The following is a 15,614-nucleotide window of genomic DNA, read 5'->3' on the forward strand; positions in this document are numbered from 1 at the left end:
TATAGAATGTCAACTCTATAAAAGTAAAAGAGTAGGACAGAAGTAGAAATATGAATCCTGATTGGGAAAATTATGAAAGGCTTCATGACTAGGATACATTTGCACCCCCGAGCGAGGTCATAAGTGCTCTGCAAATAGTGAAACATTGGTTGGGGTTTAGGATGAGACAGCAGAGTCAGGAAAACATGAAGCATGAATCAGAAATTAATGCTTCTCTCTTTGGCTGCAAGGTAATACTGTATGGGGGAATGAGATTAGTAGAGTGATTCGTTGCGCCTGGGTTGGAGAAAAACAACGCTGGATATCCATGTATGGCGCAACTCAACTCTCCATGACCCCGGCTAAGTGAAATTATGCCACACATAAGGCGTGCTTCATGCTGACCTCTAATTCTACATAAAGCATGCTCCATGGTGACCTCTAATTCTGCTTTCATTACTCTTTACTCTGTACCTTGAGTGTTGCCCCACTGTGAGTTTTCCAGGCTAGAGAAGTAAAGGAATCGAAATCCAGATTTGTCCCCAAACCATAGAACCTCTTCTTTTGTCCTATGTAATTATGAGGTTAGGGCTGTGCTTCATACTTCAAAACAGCTTTCCAGAGCTGTAATTAGGCAACTCCAGTGATAAATCTAAGGCACACTCCCTGACACTGGAAGCCCGCAACTTACAGAAGAGCCTATTTCCCCAGAGTAGACCCAAGTCTAATTAATGATTATGCTTGGTTTACAGTTTTGGGAACAAAAGTATTGTTTTCTTTTTTTTTTCTTTCTGTTTTTTGGTTTATTTTTTTTTTCCTATAATAAGAGCCTGTAGCTCCACTGGCTGCCTGGAAGTTCAATGTTTGCTGATATCCACTGAAAGAGATAGACAATGGTAAGAGAAATCTGGAACCCAGGGTATATGGGAGTTTTGTTTGTTTTAGCTTATTTTTCCATCTGCAAATGAATACCTGGATTTGACGTATATCTTTATACTCAGCTCTCACATTCACAACCATTCTTTGGAATAGTAAATCCTGAAGGAAACTCTGATGTCACTGAGTCCGTCCTTCTGCTTTTAGGCAAAGTGATACTTGTGAGTACTTTTCTATTCGAATTCACCTGTCCCTTTAACCACTCTTTGTCTCTCTCCCCAACACCCCATCTTCAAGAAGTAGTCCCCCCCCACACACACACATAACTTTTACCAACTCATTTGTTATCTCCTAAATGACTTTTGGAAGAGAGGATTTGAAGTCCTGGGGCTCATCTCCAGAGAGGATCAGAGAGAGTCCCCTTGAGCCTCCTTTCTGTTATTCCTTTATTGAGACTAAGACAAGGATCTAGGAGTCACTCTTTCCTCTATTCCTCACCTTTCATCCCAGCCCCCACTCTTCCTGCATGGAGCTTTCAGAACACACAGCCAGGACCGCCTCTCCTGCCACCCTTCCCTACGCTTGGGCTGTATGGAAAAACCCAGGCCGATGTGTTCGTGTGTCTCGTAACTCGGCCACCAGCTGCTCTGACCTCACAGTGAAGGTACAACTTCAAAAATTCCTTTTTACCTTTTCTAATTTATCCTCATCTCTCTTCTAGGATGCCTCACCCTTTGATTTACTTATTTATTTTTTTCCCAGTACCTTCCCTCATTCTTTCCCTCTTATTAAAGTATCATCTGGAAAAAAGTAACATAGGACAGACCTTTGATAGGAGCTTAATTAATGGAGACATTCTTAGGGAGGGCGTTATGCTCCGCTAGTCCCAGTGAACTGCCTGATAGATTCACAGAGCACCATAACCAGAAATGAGCCTGGGAACCATCAACCAGTCACTTCTCAGACATACTCCAGCTTCCCTACAAGGACACCTCCTGGGCCACTCTGGGAACCAGAAGGGAAGAAAGAGCAGTCGGGACCGTGTTTCCTCTGACCCTCCTCCTGAACACAGTGGTTTCACCTGCTTGTGCTAGCAGTCAAGACTTGCACGCAATATTCCATTAAAAAAATGCCGCTAAAGAATAAACTAAAAGTGTTTAAAAAAATCATTAATGCTATTACCCAGGCTCACACCCAGAGTGATGGGGAACACCAGCAATTTATAACTTCTCAGAGATGAATGGTTTCACAGTAGGACTAAGAACTGTACATAAACCAAAGCCACTCTTATCTATGCCCTAGTCATATACCTGAAATAGCCACAGAATAATGATGCCTAGAGACCACTGGGGGGAGGGGGGGTTCAAGTGGAGAAAGGGGATTTTTCAAGGTCACGTGATAATGGGGACAAGAATAGAGCCCATGGTTGGGTCTCTTGACTCCTTCTGCAGTGTTCCCTAACTATGCCATGAGCTAGATCAAGACAAGACACAGAAAGCACAGTAGATAATATGGAGAAAGAACTATCAAAGAATCAAAGACCATTAGCATTGACATAATTTTTTCCCCTAAGATATAAAAGAGGTGGTCCATTTCTATAATGGAACACTCCTCAGCCAAAAGAAAAGATGAAATAACTGCCACTTGGGACAGTGTGGATGGAGCTTGAGAACATCCTACTAAGCAAAATAGGACAGGCAAGATCAGAACCATATGATTTCACTCATATGCAAGGTATTAAACTGAAAGCAACACCTGAACAAAAAAGAAAAGCAAACAAACAAAAAGTCATAAATACAGACACCAGTATGATGCTCACCAGAGGGAAGGAGGGTATTAAAGGGTAAAGGAGGTAAAAAATATGGTGATAGAAGAAGACTTGACTTTGGGTAGTAAACACACAATGTAATATATAGATGAATTTTACACTTGAAACCTATATAAATATATTAATCAATGTCACCCTAATAAGTTTAATAGTTTTTTTTTCTCCACCCATGCCCCTTGAGTAGAATCCTTTTTTAACAGGACATCTGTGAGGAGCCGCAATACAGCAAACAATAAAGGTTGAGCTGCTATGATTACAATGGGGGTGGGGCTAGCTGGAGAGACTGCCCATCCTACCTGACCTTTCTCTTTCTTCTCTTCCTGCTGTACAGTGGCCCCTGAATACCTCAGTAGGACTCTTGGCCTCTACGTGACATGACTGACTAAGAAGGAATGTACCAAAACTCAGAATGACACAGCCCCTCCTGGGTTATAAGTGGGTTAGTCATAAAATGAGCGATCTCATTATTTCAACCCACAATGCAGCACTGCCCTTGAAAGCAACTCCTAGTCTTAAAAACCAGAAAGTTCAGAAACAGAAAACTTTGGGCTTAAGAGGTACTCTTTCTTGTGACATAAATTTGAGCCTATGCCGGCTGTTGATTTGAACGTACCGTGGGGTTCAGGCCAAGCTTAGGACATTTATTTCCACACATAAACTAATATGAAAAGGAAACCGCTATCTCTCTGGAGCAGTGGACCATGCAAATCAGACACCAACAAAGCAATTTACATTTGTCGACCCCTTTTCTTCTTCTGGGAGCAGATAATGGGCTGGCTCTCCACTCAGAAAGGTGGCAAGAAGCACCAGGTTTTGGAATGAATTAGATTGCCTGCTGAAATGTATATTACACTTTAGCTCCCCCATCCTCACCGTAGTAAAAGATTTAAATTTCATTCTATCTTACTAACAGGGTCAGCTGCTGACCCTTCTTCCAGAATGAGTCCCTTTGCAGGGATGAGTCTCACACAGCCCAGGAAACTGCAAAAGCAGTCAGCAGGCCATGCGAAGCCTTGCTCCCTGGGTTTCCCACTGATTGCTCTCCCCACTGCCCCACCTGACCACCTCCACCTGCTCTTGCCACCAGGCTGACATTATCTCGTCACTGGCCAATCAGCCGCTCCATAGAGATGCTCAGAAAAATCACATTTGGAGCTGCTCAGTCTTGCAAGTCCGAAAATCTGATTAGATTTCCACGCCTTCAAGTACAATACTGCATGTGGTCTACCAGGCAAATCACTGGTCACTTTTAACCCGTCATTTCATGGCAAAGTTCTGGGGGGCCCTGGACAGTGGCAGCCTTCCAGGAAGGAGGCGTAGGAAATACTCGTGGAGTAGCAGCCACGGCTGTTTGGGCCCAGGCTTAGGGGATGTACGCTTGAGGACAAAGCAAGTGAAGTTCAGAGTCCTTTCCAGTTTACCAAGCACACTCATGCTCACCATTTCATTTCAGGTTCTAAGCAGACCAATGAGGCAACACAAAAGGGAATATTCTTATGAAATCCATTTTTTAGTTTAAAAATAATTACGTTCATGTGGCAAGTCGCTAACCCAATTCCTTGCAGTAACTGACAAGGCTGCAAGCCAAAGCGAGGATTATGTGATCCCGAATCCCACGTTGTCGGCATTTTCCTGCACGAGGCTGACACCCACCACCATCGCGAACGCAGCAGCTAACGCTCAGTGAAGTGCTTTGTGCCAGGCACTCTGCACAATGCTTTTCCTGCACTGTCATCACAGACACCCACGCTATGACATGCGTACAGACAGGTCCTTGTTTATCACAGAGAAGCTCAGAGAGATTGCAACATAACATATCTGAATGTCCCCGTCTCCAAGCTAACCGCAGTTTTACACTATGATGCTAAGCTCTCCTTGCCTATATAACTAAAACGTCCTTAACCACTGGGAAATTAGCCTGACTCACACATGTGATTTTACATGTCTGCCCCTAAACATTACCTAACAGTGTGAGTGTCTCACATACCATACTCTCAGCAGCCCCTAAAGGCTGGAAAGAGATAGATGGCAAAGGGTCCATAACCAAGGAACGATGGTTAGGATTCCACTTCAGTTAACCAGTCAATAAATGTTAGTAATAAGTCAGGAATCTTTCTACATTAAAGAAGAATACTGTTCTTCTCATCTTATTCCTCCTTCCACTCTCCCAGGCCCCATGGTCTACATAGGTGGCAAGGTCACCACCTTGGTTAGGAAGAGAGAGCACAGGGATTATTGTGTTTGTGTGTCCCTTTGGATTGGGTGACACACAGGTAAGTCCTTCGTTATGTCCACTACTTGACATGTTGGAATATAAGGTGGGAGAAGGTGAGGTAGGAAGAGACAGAGGGGCAATCTAGGAAGAGGACCGGGGGAAGATCAATGCTCAGTGCTTCTAGTGCTGTCCCTGTGGGCAGTGTGAGTGAGCTGGGCCCCTGGAAGAAGGGACGGACACCTTACCACTGTGGTGGCATGGACTGAGCAGGCCATGAGAACCGTCATCCTCAGCCTAATCCTGTGCTTTGTTATTTTAGACAGTGGAACAGCAAGTAAATTGGAGAAATGATTGCCATTGTAACTGTTCTGTAAGAAGACATTTCTTTCTTTCTTTCTTTCTTTTTTTTTTTTTTTTGTATTTTTCTGAAGCTGGAAATGGGAGGCAGTCAGACAGACTCCTGCATGTGCCCGACCTGGATCCACCTGGCACACCCACCAGTGGGTGATGCTCTGCCCATCCGGGGTGTCACTCTGTAGCGACCAGAGCTAGTCTAGCACCTGAGGTAGAGGCCATGGAGCCATCCCCAGTGCCCGGGCCATCTTTGCTCCAATGGAGCCTCGGCTGCGGGAGGGGAAGAGAGAGACAGAGAGGAAGGAGAGGGGGAGGGGTGGAGAAGCAGATGGGCGCTTCTCCTATGTGCCCTGGCCGGGAATGAAACCCGGGACTTCCGCACGCCAGGCGGATGCTCTACCGCTGAGCCAACCGGCCAGGGCCAGAAGACATTTCTTTAAAGAGGATAAAGTATGCATTTGAGGATGATGTCCTTCCTTTTCTTTCTTCAACACTATTCCCAGTCTCATGCCTCCATTAAGGTCCCCTGAGATCAAGGAAGCCTTCTAACTCTTCCACCTGTTCACGTAACCCCACGAGCATTTACTGTCAGAACTCAACAAACAAGTACGAGCTATATGTACTTCCATTCTTCCCTAAGTAATCATCTTGTCTTGTAGTCTCCACTAAACCTCCATTGAACTCAGAGGTCAATGATCACGTGGCCATCCTGTAACTTACTGGGACCTGGACATACAGTGATGCATGAAGTTTAACAAATGCCTGTTAGCTGTACTATCAACGCAAAACTTAATCCCACAGTCATACATCTCGTATGTACCCAAGCACACAGCCCACAAACACAAGTTCACATGTGGGCTGTCAACTACTGATGAGGGAAAAGAATGGGCAAGTTCACTATTAATACAATGCTTAACTTTCAACTCCTAACGCTAACGTTTTCAGGCCTAATTTCTTTCTGAACCTAAGATTTCTGAATGCCTATCTCTTTCCATAATATTTGTGGATCACATTTTGTTTTCTATACTGATCAGAAAGCCTGCCTGAGCAAATATTATGACCTAGTCCAAATAAGCTTTAATTAAAGCAGAAGCCCTTATTTAAACAAACTGGAAAACAAGCTCAAAATACTTGAGGTTTGGGTGTGAAATCAACCAAAAACAATATATTGTGGATTATCTTGTGTCTACAACTGAAGGAAAAGGGTTATTGCTGGATTTAACAAGTATTTTATGTTTCTCAATTCCAGGGACCATTTAGGAAAAGAGAACAATGCATGAAGTGTTTGTTTTAAAACATAGCACAGGATAGAACATACCAAGTCTGTTAATTTGTTATTGTCATTCAGAATATCAAGTCTTGGTGCCCTAGCACAGGAAAAAGGGCTAGGTCCCTGATGATGGAATCTTTTTATAAAAACCACCCAGTGCTGGTCAACCTGGTCCTTCCCGCCCACTAGTGGGCGTTCCAGCTTTCATGGTGGGCGGTAGCGAAGCAACCAAAGGGCACCGCGATTGGCCCACCATGAAAGTTGGAACGCCCACTAGTGGGCAGGAGGGACCAGGTTGACCAGCACAGCAAAAGTGGGCGGTTTTTATAAAAAGGTTCGCCATCACGGGGCTAGGTGGTGAACTCTTCCAGTCTCATGTAACAGGTGAGACAACTAAGCCTTGGAAATGTTAAATGACTCACTCAGGGTCACATGATGGCATATTCAACAGATTGCTTCTGGTTTAATCCCAGCTCCAATGAGACAGAAGCACTTTAGGAAGACACAGGTGATGGATATTAATGTAAGGCAGAAGAGTCTCTAAATGCTTGAATAATTTCTTTACTAATATTCATTTAGTATGTTTCTTCAAGGTAGGGCAAATAATGGGTCTTTTCAATTTTTGGAAATTCTCCTGCCCAGGATATTAAAACACTATAGTAAATACATAGTCTGAGTGCTGAAAAGCTAAAGAAGGCTTCATCCGTATTCATCAGTTGTAAATAGAATGATTCGACTCCGGTTGCCATTAAACTGGCTAATAAGTATTTATGACCTCAGGATGCAGTTTCTACCCAGTTAATGGGCAACACAGTAAAACTATGATTTTATCTCTGCCGTTAAAGCCCTCTCTGTCTCAGTTGCTTGCATTAAGGGATGAGCAGGTTCTGCTGATTATCTACATAATAAAAGATCATGTTCCAAGGGTCTTCAGAAAAACTCTCATTAAACAAAATTGGAGTTGTGCCTGAGAACAAGCCTTGCAGAATAACTTGTTGATTGCCCCAAATAACCCTTGCGAATCACACTTACAGGAAATTGATCATACGTTTTCTCAAACTGCATTTTCAAGCAATTGTGAATCACTAAGTGCTGGGGATTGTAGCTGCTGACACTCCTCCAAGATTTTTCCATGCTGCTGCCACTTTGCCTTAGAGATGGCAGCCACTTCTCATAGGCCATTTTAAGGGACATGTAGAGTCAGTTCTGGCTGGGTTAGGCTCAGAGCAGAGGGGCTAGATCTGAATGGTTGACCAGATGGCCTCAAAGGCAGAATAAGGCTTAGCAAAGCTTATGTTTGCTAGCCTTGCTGTCCTACAAGCCAACCTCCATTGTCTCTTCCTCCCCTCTTTATCCCCTCAAGAAACTGTTCTTTTCAAGATATCACTGCTTTATTCAACCCGTATTTAATGATCAGACATAATGTGTCAGGACTGGGGAAGATGCGAGAGGAGTCTAAGATAGGTTTCTTGTTCATTCTGACCTTGCAATTTAGTTTACAAGATGAAAATACACACACTGGCATTTTTTTTCTAGAATCTGACTGCTTCTTGATGCAATTACCATTCCCTTTTACCTGGATGATGGCAACAGCAAGTCCTGACACCCCTTTCTTTGCCTTTCTGTTAAAACAAAAAATTACATCCTATTAATTTCTTCTTAAAAATCCCCAGTGACTTTGTGTCTCGCTCAGAGTACAAGTGCAAGTCCTCACCGTGGCCCTACAGGAAGCCCTCAATGAGCTGGCCCGTTTTCTGTCTGGCATGAAGTTCTGCAACCTGTGCCCCTTTGCTGTTCCTCGGACAATCAGGATTCAAGCACTTTAAGGCCTTTGCCCTCACTGTTTCCTCTGCCTGGAATGTTTTTTCTCTAAGCACACATGGTGTCTGCCTTCATTTTATTCAGTTTGCTAGTCATTGAGGACGTCCCTGACCAAGCTATCTAAAACACGCCTGTCTCTGTCTTCTCTCCTGCTTTATTTCTCTTCTTAGCCTTTGGAACTACTCAACTGATGAGTTTATCTGTCTCCCCAAACCAGGGAAGCTTGATGACAATAGGAAATTTGCACAGTTCCCTAGTATATCCATACAACCTGGGACTATGCCTACCACACGGCCGACTGCTAATACATTGGCTGAACCAGAAAACCTAAATGCCTCAGCGGAGGAAGAGGATGAATCCATGGGTGAATGAATGAATCAAATGCTATGATGAGCTCCTCACTGCCTACCAAATGAGGTCCTCTCTCTTTATTCTGGCCTTCAAAGTCATTCTACTAGGGATACTTCCAAATTCAACTAACAACATACTTAATCAGCAGTGGTTTCAGTAATAAAGACACTCAAGTTATACAATAAGAAGTCTGGACAGAAGCAGTCTTGACTGAGCAGGTGCTAAAAGATGTATCAAAGATGGAACCTCTTCCTCTCTGTATCCTCACTATCCTTACCATGTTGCCTGATGGCCTCATAGTTATAAGGTGGTTATAAGACTGTACAGCTAGACAGTATGCATATATTCAAGGCAGGCAAGGTAGAAGTGGCAGTAATAGTGACATTTAACCTATGTTTTAGGGAAATAGGAGCTTTCACAGAGAGCTTTGCCTGGGAAACTTTTCATTATAATGGTGTCATGTATTCATTTCTTAATGCAGAAACGGTTCCCATTTTTCCAGCCTCCATGGTAAAAGTGGGCAAAGGACACATGGATTGTGAATGGTTTTGGTGTTGCCAACCTCTACTGACTGTCACTTAATGCCATCCGTGAAACGACCCTTGTCTGTTTTCCCACAATTGTACTATACACATTGTCCCTCTTCCAGCACAACTTAAGTACTTCCCATTCCCCAGACACTCTATCCCCTACCATTTTTTTAAAAAAAAATAAGGCAATTTTTAAGAACAATTTTATATTTACAGAAAAATTGAGAAGATAGTACAGGGAGTTCTCACAGTTTCCCATTAACATCCGACATTAATATGGTACATTTGTTACAACTAATGAACCAATATTGCTACATCATTATTAATTAATGTCCATATGCTATTCCCATTTCTTTGGTCTTTACCTAATGTCCCTTCTCAATCCGGGCACCCATCCAGGATATCACAGTACAATTAGGTGTCATGTTCCTTAGGTCCCTCTTGGCTGTGACAATTTCTCAGACTTTCCTTGTTTGTGATGACCTTGACAGTTCTGAGAACTGGCCGGATTTTGTAGAAGATCCCTCTTTTGGAATTTGCCTGGTATTTTTCTCATAGTTAGACTGAAGTTTTTTGGGAAGAAGACCAGAAATAAATTTCTACTTGCACCATATCATTGTGATGGTTCCTTATGTCTTTAAACTGACAGATCTTACTTTTTTCTTTCTTTTTTTTTTTTTTGCACAGTGGATAAAACATCGACTTGAAACACTAAGGTTGCTGGCTTGAATCCCTGGGCTTGTCCGGTCAAGGCACATACAGGGAGCAATTATTATGAGTAGATGCGTCCCCTGTCTCCCACCTCTTTCTCACTCTCCTTCTTTCTCTCTCCCCTCTCTCCAATAATCAATCAATAATATATATATTAATATATATAATATATATATAATAATAATATTATTAATATATATATAAAACAAAATCCTGCTAATTTCTAAGTTATGTATACCCTTTTCAGTGAGGTCGTTTTGTGCATCTATGATATAGTTAGGTTCTCCTGTAAACGTCTTCATTCCTTTCTGGGATCATTCAACCTCCTAAATGATTTTGTTTTTAATTTACATAGATTATGGTTCACTCTTTTATGTTGTAAATTTCTATAGGTTTTGACAAATGCTAATAACATGTTTCTACAATTATGGTACCATATCATTGCCCTGAAATACCCCCTGTGTTTCACCTATTTGACTCTGTCCTCTCTCTCTTAAAACCCGGGAGACCACTGACCATTCACTATGTCTATAGTTCTGCCTTTTCCAGAATGTCATTTAATTAAAATTATACAGTATATAGCCTTTCATATGGCTTATTGTACTCAACAATTTAAGTCGATTTAAGGTTATGCCTTATCTTTTGGGGGTTTAATAGCTCATCTTTTTATTATTAAATAATATTCCACTGTATGAATGTACCACAATTTGTTTACACATTCACTTATTAAAGGACATTGTTGATGGCTTACATTTTTTGGCGACTATGAATAAAGCTGCTTTGGATGTCTAATACCTGGAACTGTGACTATATTTAGCTGTGGCAGAAAATAACAAACTGTCCTTCCCAGTGGCAGTGGAATTTTGCATTCCCACAAGTAATAAGTGAGTTTCTATTGTTCCACATCCTTGTCAGCATTTGGTGTAGCTATGGGGATGGAGGCTAGCCATTTTGATAGGTGTATAGTGGTATTTCATTGTTGATTGAATCTCCTTACATTTTCTGCCCTTCCTCACAATAGGAAAACTCCTTCCCTTACCATATCCTACATTCAAATCCTTCCAAGCCAACTTCAATGCCACTTACTCCAGAATGCACCTCTTAAAACACCTACCTTCTTTACCAAATGAACATCTTCCTTTCTTAAATTTCTCATACCCTTTATCACTAAAATAAATCCTTAACATTTGAAAGAGACCATGACATTTTCAAGAATATCATCATATCACTTTCCACTTAAAAGTCATTTAAAATTAAAATACTTTTCAGCCCTTTAGATGCTTATTGATAGTTGCTACATAGATGGCATGAATTGAAAGCAACAAAGGCATGCTGAGGTGGAGGGAAGTCAGGCTGGTTCATTTACCAGTGATGTGATTCATTCCCACACACCAGTCTTCCCCCACAGCGCAGTCAATCACCTTAGAGTCTACCATGCCATGGGCCATTGCAATAACTTTTGAATTGTTGAAATAATGAACATTAAATTCATGCATGCAGAGTGCCTACAAAACCTTTTCAGGGCACACTTTTTTTTGAATTACAGTAATTTCTCCTCATGTCTTATTTTTCTTCTAGACTGTTAGCTCTTAAGGATAGACTCTCTTATTCATTTTACAGTCATGACATATTTATCAAATAAATAAACAGTAGTTCCATAGAGTTGAAAAAGGAAAAGATTACTTGTTCATACAAAAGAATTAGCTGTAACTTAATTGATCCCTTGATATTTTAAAGAAACCTGATAGAGAAGAAAACTCTGAGATAGGCCCCCTAGTGTAGGCACCTGTAGAGAAGGCAGCCTTGCATTTGTGTCAAAGCCCTCTGGAGGGACAGGTGTGCCCTTTGTCTTCATGAAGGCTCTGACCATGGGAGTGGGTGATGTTGATGGTGCCCAAGTGATCAGCTTGCTTGTTGCCATGGCGATTTAGCTACCCTTGCCAGAGTCAGCTGGTCTCCCTGCTCTGCCCCGGGGAGAAACTGCTCACCTGTTCTTTCTATCTGTTTTCCACACCAAGCAGGGTTGTGAACTTCCTTCCAGGGGTCTCAAACTCGCGGCCCGCCCACCAATTTTGTGCGGCCCGCAGACTAATCAAACTTCGTGGATTAGTCTGCAGGCCAGTCTGCGGGCCGCACAAAATTGGTGGGTGGGCCACATGCGGCCCGCGGGCCGTGAGTTTGAGACCCCTGCTCTACACTGTGGACTAATTCAGTGCCAGGATACGGGTAAGTGTAAAAGGGTGGCCAGGGGTCAGGGAGATTGATAATCTCAGAGGATCTGGGGACATTATCTCTGCCATACAGTTAGGGATCTCATTGCATCTTTCTTTGAAGGAGCAAGGCGTACAAGGAGGCACTGTTCAAGGAAATCCTTCTCTGCCCCCAAAATGTGGCTCTATCACGTGAGCATTTCCAGAAGGCAAATGCAGATCATAGGTGATGCCACAGGCATATAACAGGGTTAAGCGGGAGGTTATTGCCCAGTAAAGAGAGGCTTTGTGGCAGTGAGGTCAGTATTCATGAAAGTCCCTGGTGCTTTGCATAGTCAGGAGGGTCTGGTGATGGGAGAGCAAGTGAAGACATCTCAGGTGGCAGTTGAGGGGTTAGTAAATCATCCACTAGCCATCAAAGAGCTAGCATTTCCTTTTCCTATTTAACAGTATTTTTTAGCATTTACTTCCCATCAGGTACTGGGGACAGAACATAAATCAAGATAGATATGTCCTGTTCTTCATAAATCAAGTAGATCTTTAAATTCCAATTTTCTAAGCTATTCCTTTGGGTTACATTATTATATTTAGACCACATCTATCACAATTCATATATTTCTTGGAAATAACTATTATTAACACTCTTATCAGCAATTCTAGTAATTCTAGAGATTATTGTATATCTGTATATAGTTATAACACTTTATAGCTTTCACAAATTTCACCACATCCTAACCAACCCTGTGAAGTAGGGCAAGCCAGAGTTTTAAGCTCCATTTTGCAGTTGAGGAAACTGAGGCTCAGAGAGCAACCAACTTGTCCAAGTGAACACATCAGTACACTGAGGTGTGGTCTGTGGATTATTTCCATTAGAATGATTAGGAGAGGTGCTTGTTGAAAATGGAATTTTGGGGGATCAACCCAAGAACAAATGGACTGGTCTGTTGAGGTGGGCTCAGGGGCTTTTATTTCTGATAGTACTAACTCTCCACTACCCCACTGCCACATACCTTAATTCATTCAGGAGTCTAACACGTGCTCTGGGATTTTTATACTTTCCACCACATTGTGCTGACCGGAGTGTGACCGGAGAGACCCGCTGCCTCGTGTTCACCTGAGACAGGTCTGCGATTTGATGTATCTATCTCAACCCTTCCTAAACCCTTCTGTGGGCGCGGAAAGGTGGTCTTCCGAACGCCAATTCAGCTTCCTCATCGCCGCCCTCCTTCGCTCTGGAAGGCTGACTCCTCAGAGCCCAGGTGCAGTGAAGTGCTGGCACCACCAAGAGCCTCTTTTGTCTTTGAACTGGTGGCAGCGTTTTGTCCCTGGTGTTTCCTGTTTTGACAGCTCATCAGCAGAGCCACTGGAAGGTGGCAGGAACCTCACTGCTCAATTAAAGCTTAAGTGTCACCAGAGCGTGCGGAGGAGGAGAAAGGGAGACCTGTGCGGAGGCAGCAGATATAAATGAGCTTTAGCAAGACGATGAGCCATCCCCGCGAAGCGAGGCGCCCAGGACTTCAGGCATGGCGCCTGCGTGCGGTGGGGTACGCCGCCTGTTGCCAAGGCCCGTTTCCCGAGTCACACGAATCGCTCTTTGTCAATTATTATGTTCTACAAACGGAAGAAATGATCAATTAACAAATTTGTCTAGAGATCCAGTCTGCTATGGATTATGGGTGAACAGCACAGACAAGGACCTTACCCTAGCAATATCGCACACAGAGTAGCAGGAACTACAGACTTAAAAGAAGTAATTTATAAAAAAAACAATACAGGATTCCATGGGAACTTAAGAAAGGTACATCTCATAGCAAGGGAAGATATGTCACTCAGGGCTTCTCCCAGTGTGGTCTGAGAGCCCCTGGGGATATTTCTTAGTAAAAACGCAAAATGCCTATAGATCAACCCACCTACACTCTGGGGATGGGACTGGCAAAATGCCATTTTTGACAATTCCTTGTTGCGCACTGAAATTGAGAATCTCTGAGGGGTGTGTGTGTGTGATGTGAGTTGAGGAGAAGCTGTCAACAAAGGCCTTTGCGAAGCAATGCTATGCGGGCAAGGCTTAACCTAAGGGGGCTTGAGCAAGGGTTTCCTGGGCAGAATTCACGTCATGTGTAAAGGTCCAAAGTGAGTGGAAGAAGTCAAACTGCCACCCATGGGCTGGAGGAGGAGGAAAGATGGAGAAAGGTAGGCATAAAGCCAGGACTCCAGATGCACGTCAGTTGGCTAAGGATTGTAGATTTTATCTTAAGCCATGGAAGGGTTTAGGCAAAAGAGGATTATAGTCAAATTTTCATTAAAAAAAAATAATATATATATATATATGGCAAGACAGGCCTGGGGTCATTAGAGAGGATACTGGGCTTTGAGGAGGAAGGCATCGTGGCAATGACTGGGTAAGAAGCAATGCTACCTTGGCAGTGAGACCGGGAGAAGTGGACGAATTCAAGAGGCATTGAGGAGGTAAAATGTACAGGACCGAGTGATTCCGCAGGGCACAGTGCCACCATGACCGCTCCAGTCTGAAGGAAGCAATGGACTTGATGTAAAATGTACAGGACCGAGTGATTCCGCAGGGCACAGTGCTATCATGACCGCTCCAGTTTGAAGGGAGCAATGGACTTGATGTAAAACGTACAGGACCGAGTGACTCCGTAGGGCACAGTGCCACCATGACCGCTCCAGTCTGAAGGGAGCAATGGACTTGATGTAAAACGTACAGGACCAAGTGATTCCGCAGGGCACAGTGCCACCATGACCGCTCCAGTCTGAAGGGAGCAATGGACTTGATGTAAAATGTACAGGACCGAGTGATTCCTCAGGGCACAGTGCCACCATGACCGCTCCAGTCTGAAGGGAGCAATGGACTTGACGGTTGCCGCCAAGCTGAGCATGTGTCCTCCCAGGAGATCTCCGGCACCAGTCTCTTTTATGGCCAAGGATATGCTTTGGTCTGGATAAGACCAGGCTGACTGGGCTCAAATTCTCCAATTCAAGAGCTCAGAAGACCTTTGGTTTGTTCCAGACTCTGCCACGAAATGAATCCCTTTGGCCCAGTCAGGCCCTCAATTTTCTAAATTTAAGTCTTGCCATTTTTATACATTCTCATTACATTCTGTATTTTCCCTCCCTAGCTCTTCTAACGACTTACAGTTAAGTGAGAAATACCTCCAGTTACAGGGGGTCCTTGGGTTACAACACAGCTCTGTTCCAATGACAGTGACGTAACCCGGATTTGGGTGTTAGTTGAAACACAGCCTAGCCTAACACAAATGGAATACTTGCGCTTTAACAGTCCAAAATGGCAGAAGTAAGCGTACTGGGGGACACCACTTCCTCACTCATGGGCTGTGTGACTGTGTATTCTTCCCCACGTGCAACCAAATTAGTTTGCCCACATAATCCCTAAGTAAGACACTAACAGCATAAGCTGAAACATGCATGTTTCAATTTTTTTTTGTTTTTT

The sequence above is a fragment of the Saccopteryx leptura genome, chromosome 6 (assembly GCF_036850995.1).
Source record: "Saccopteryx leptura isolate mSacLep1 chromosome 6, mSacLep1_pri_phased_curated, whole genome shotgun sequence".
Taxonomy (NCBI): Eukaryota; Metazoa; Chordata; class Mammalia; order Chiroptera; family Emballonuridae; genus Saccopteryx; species Saccopteryx leptura.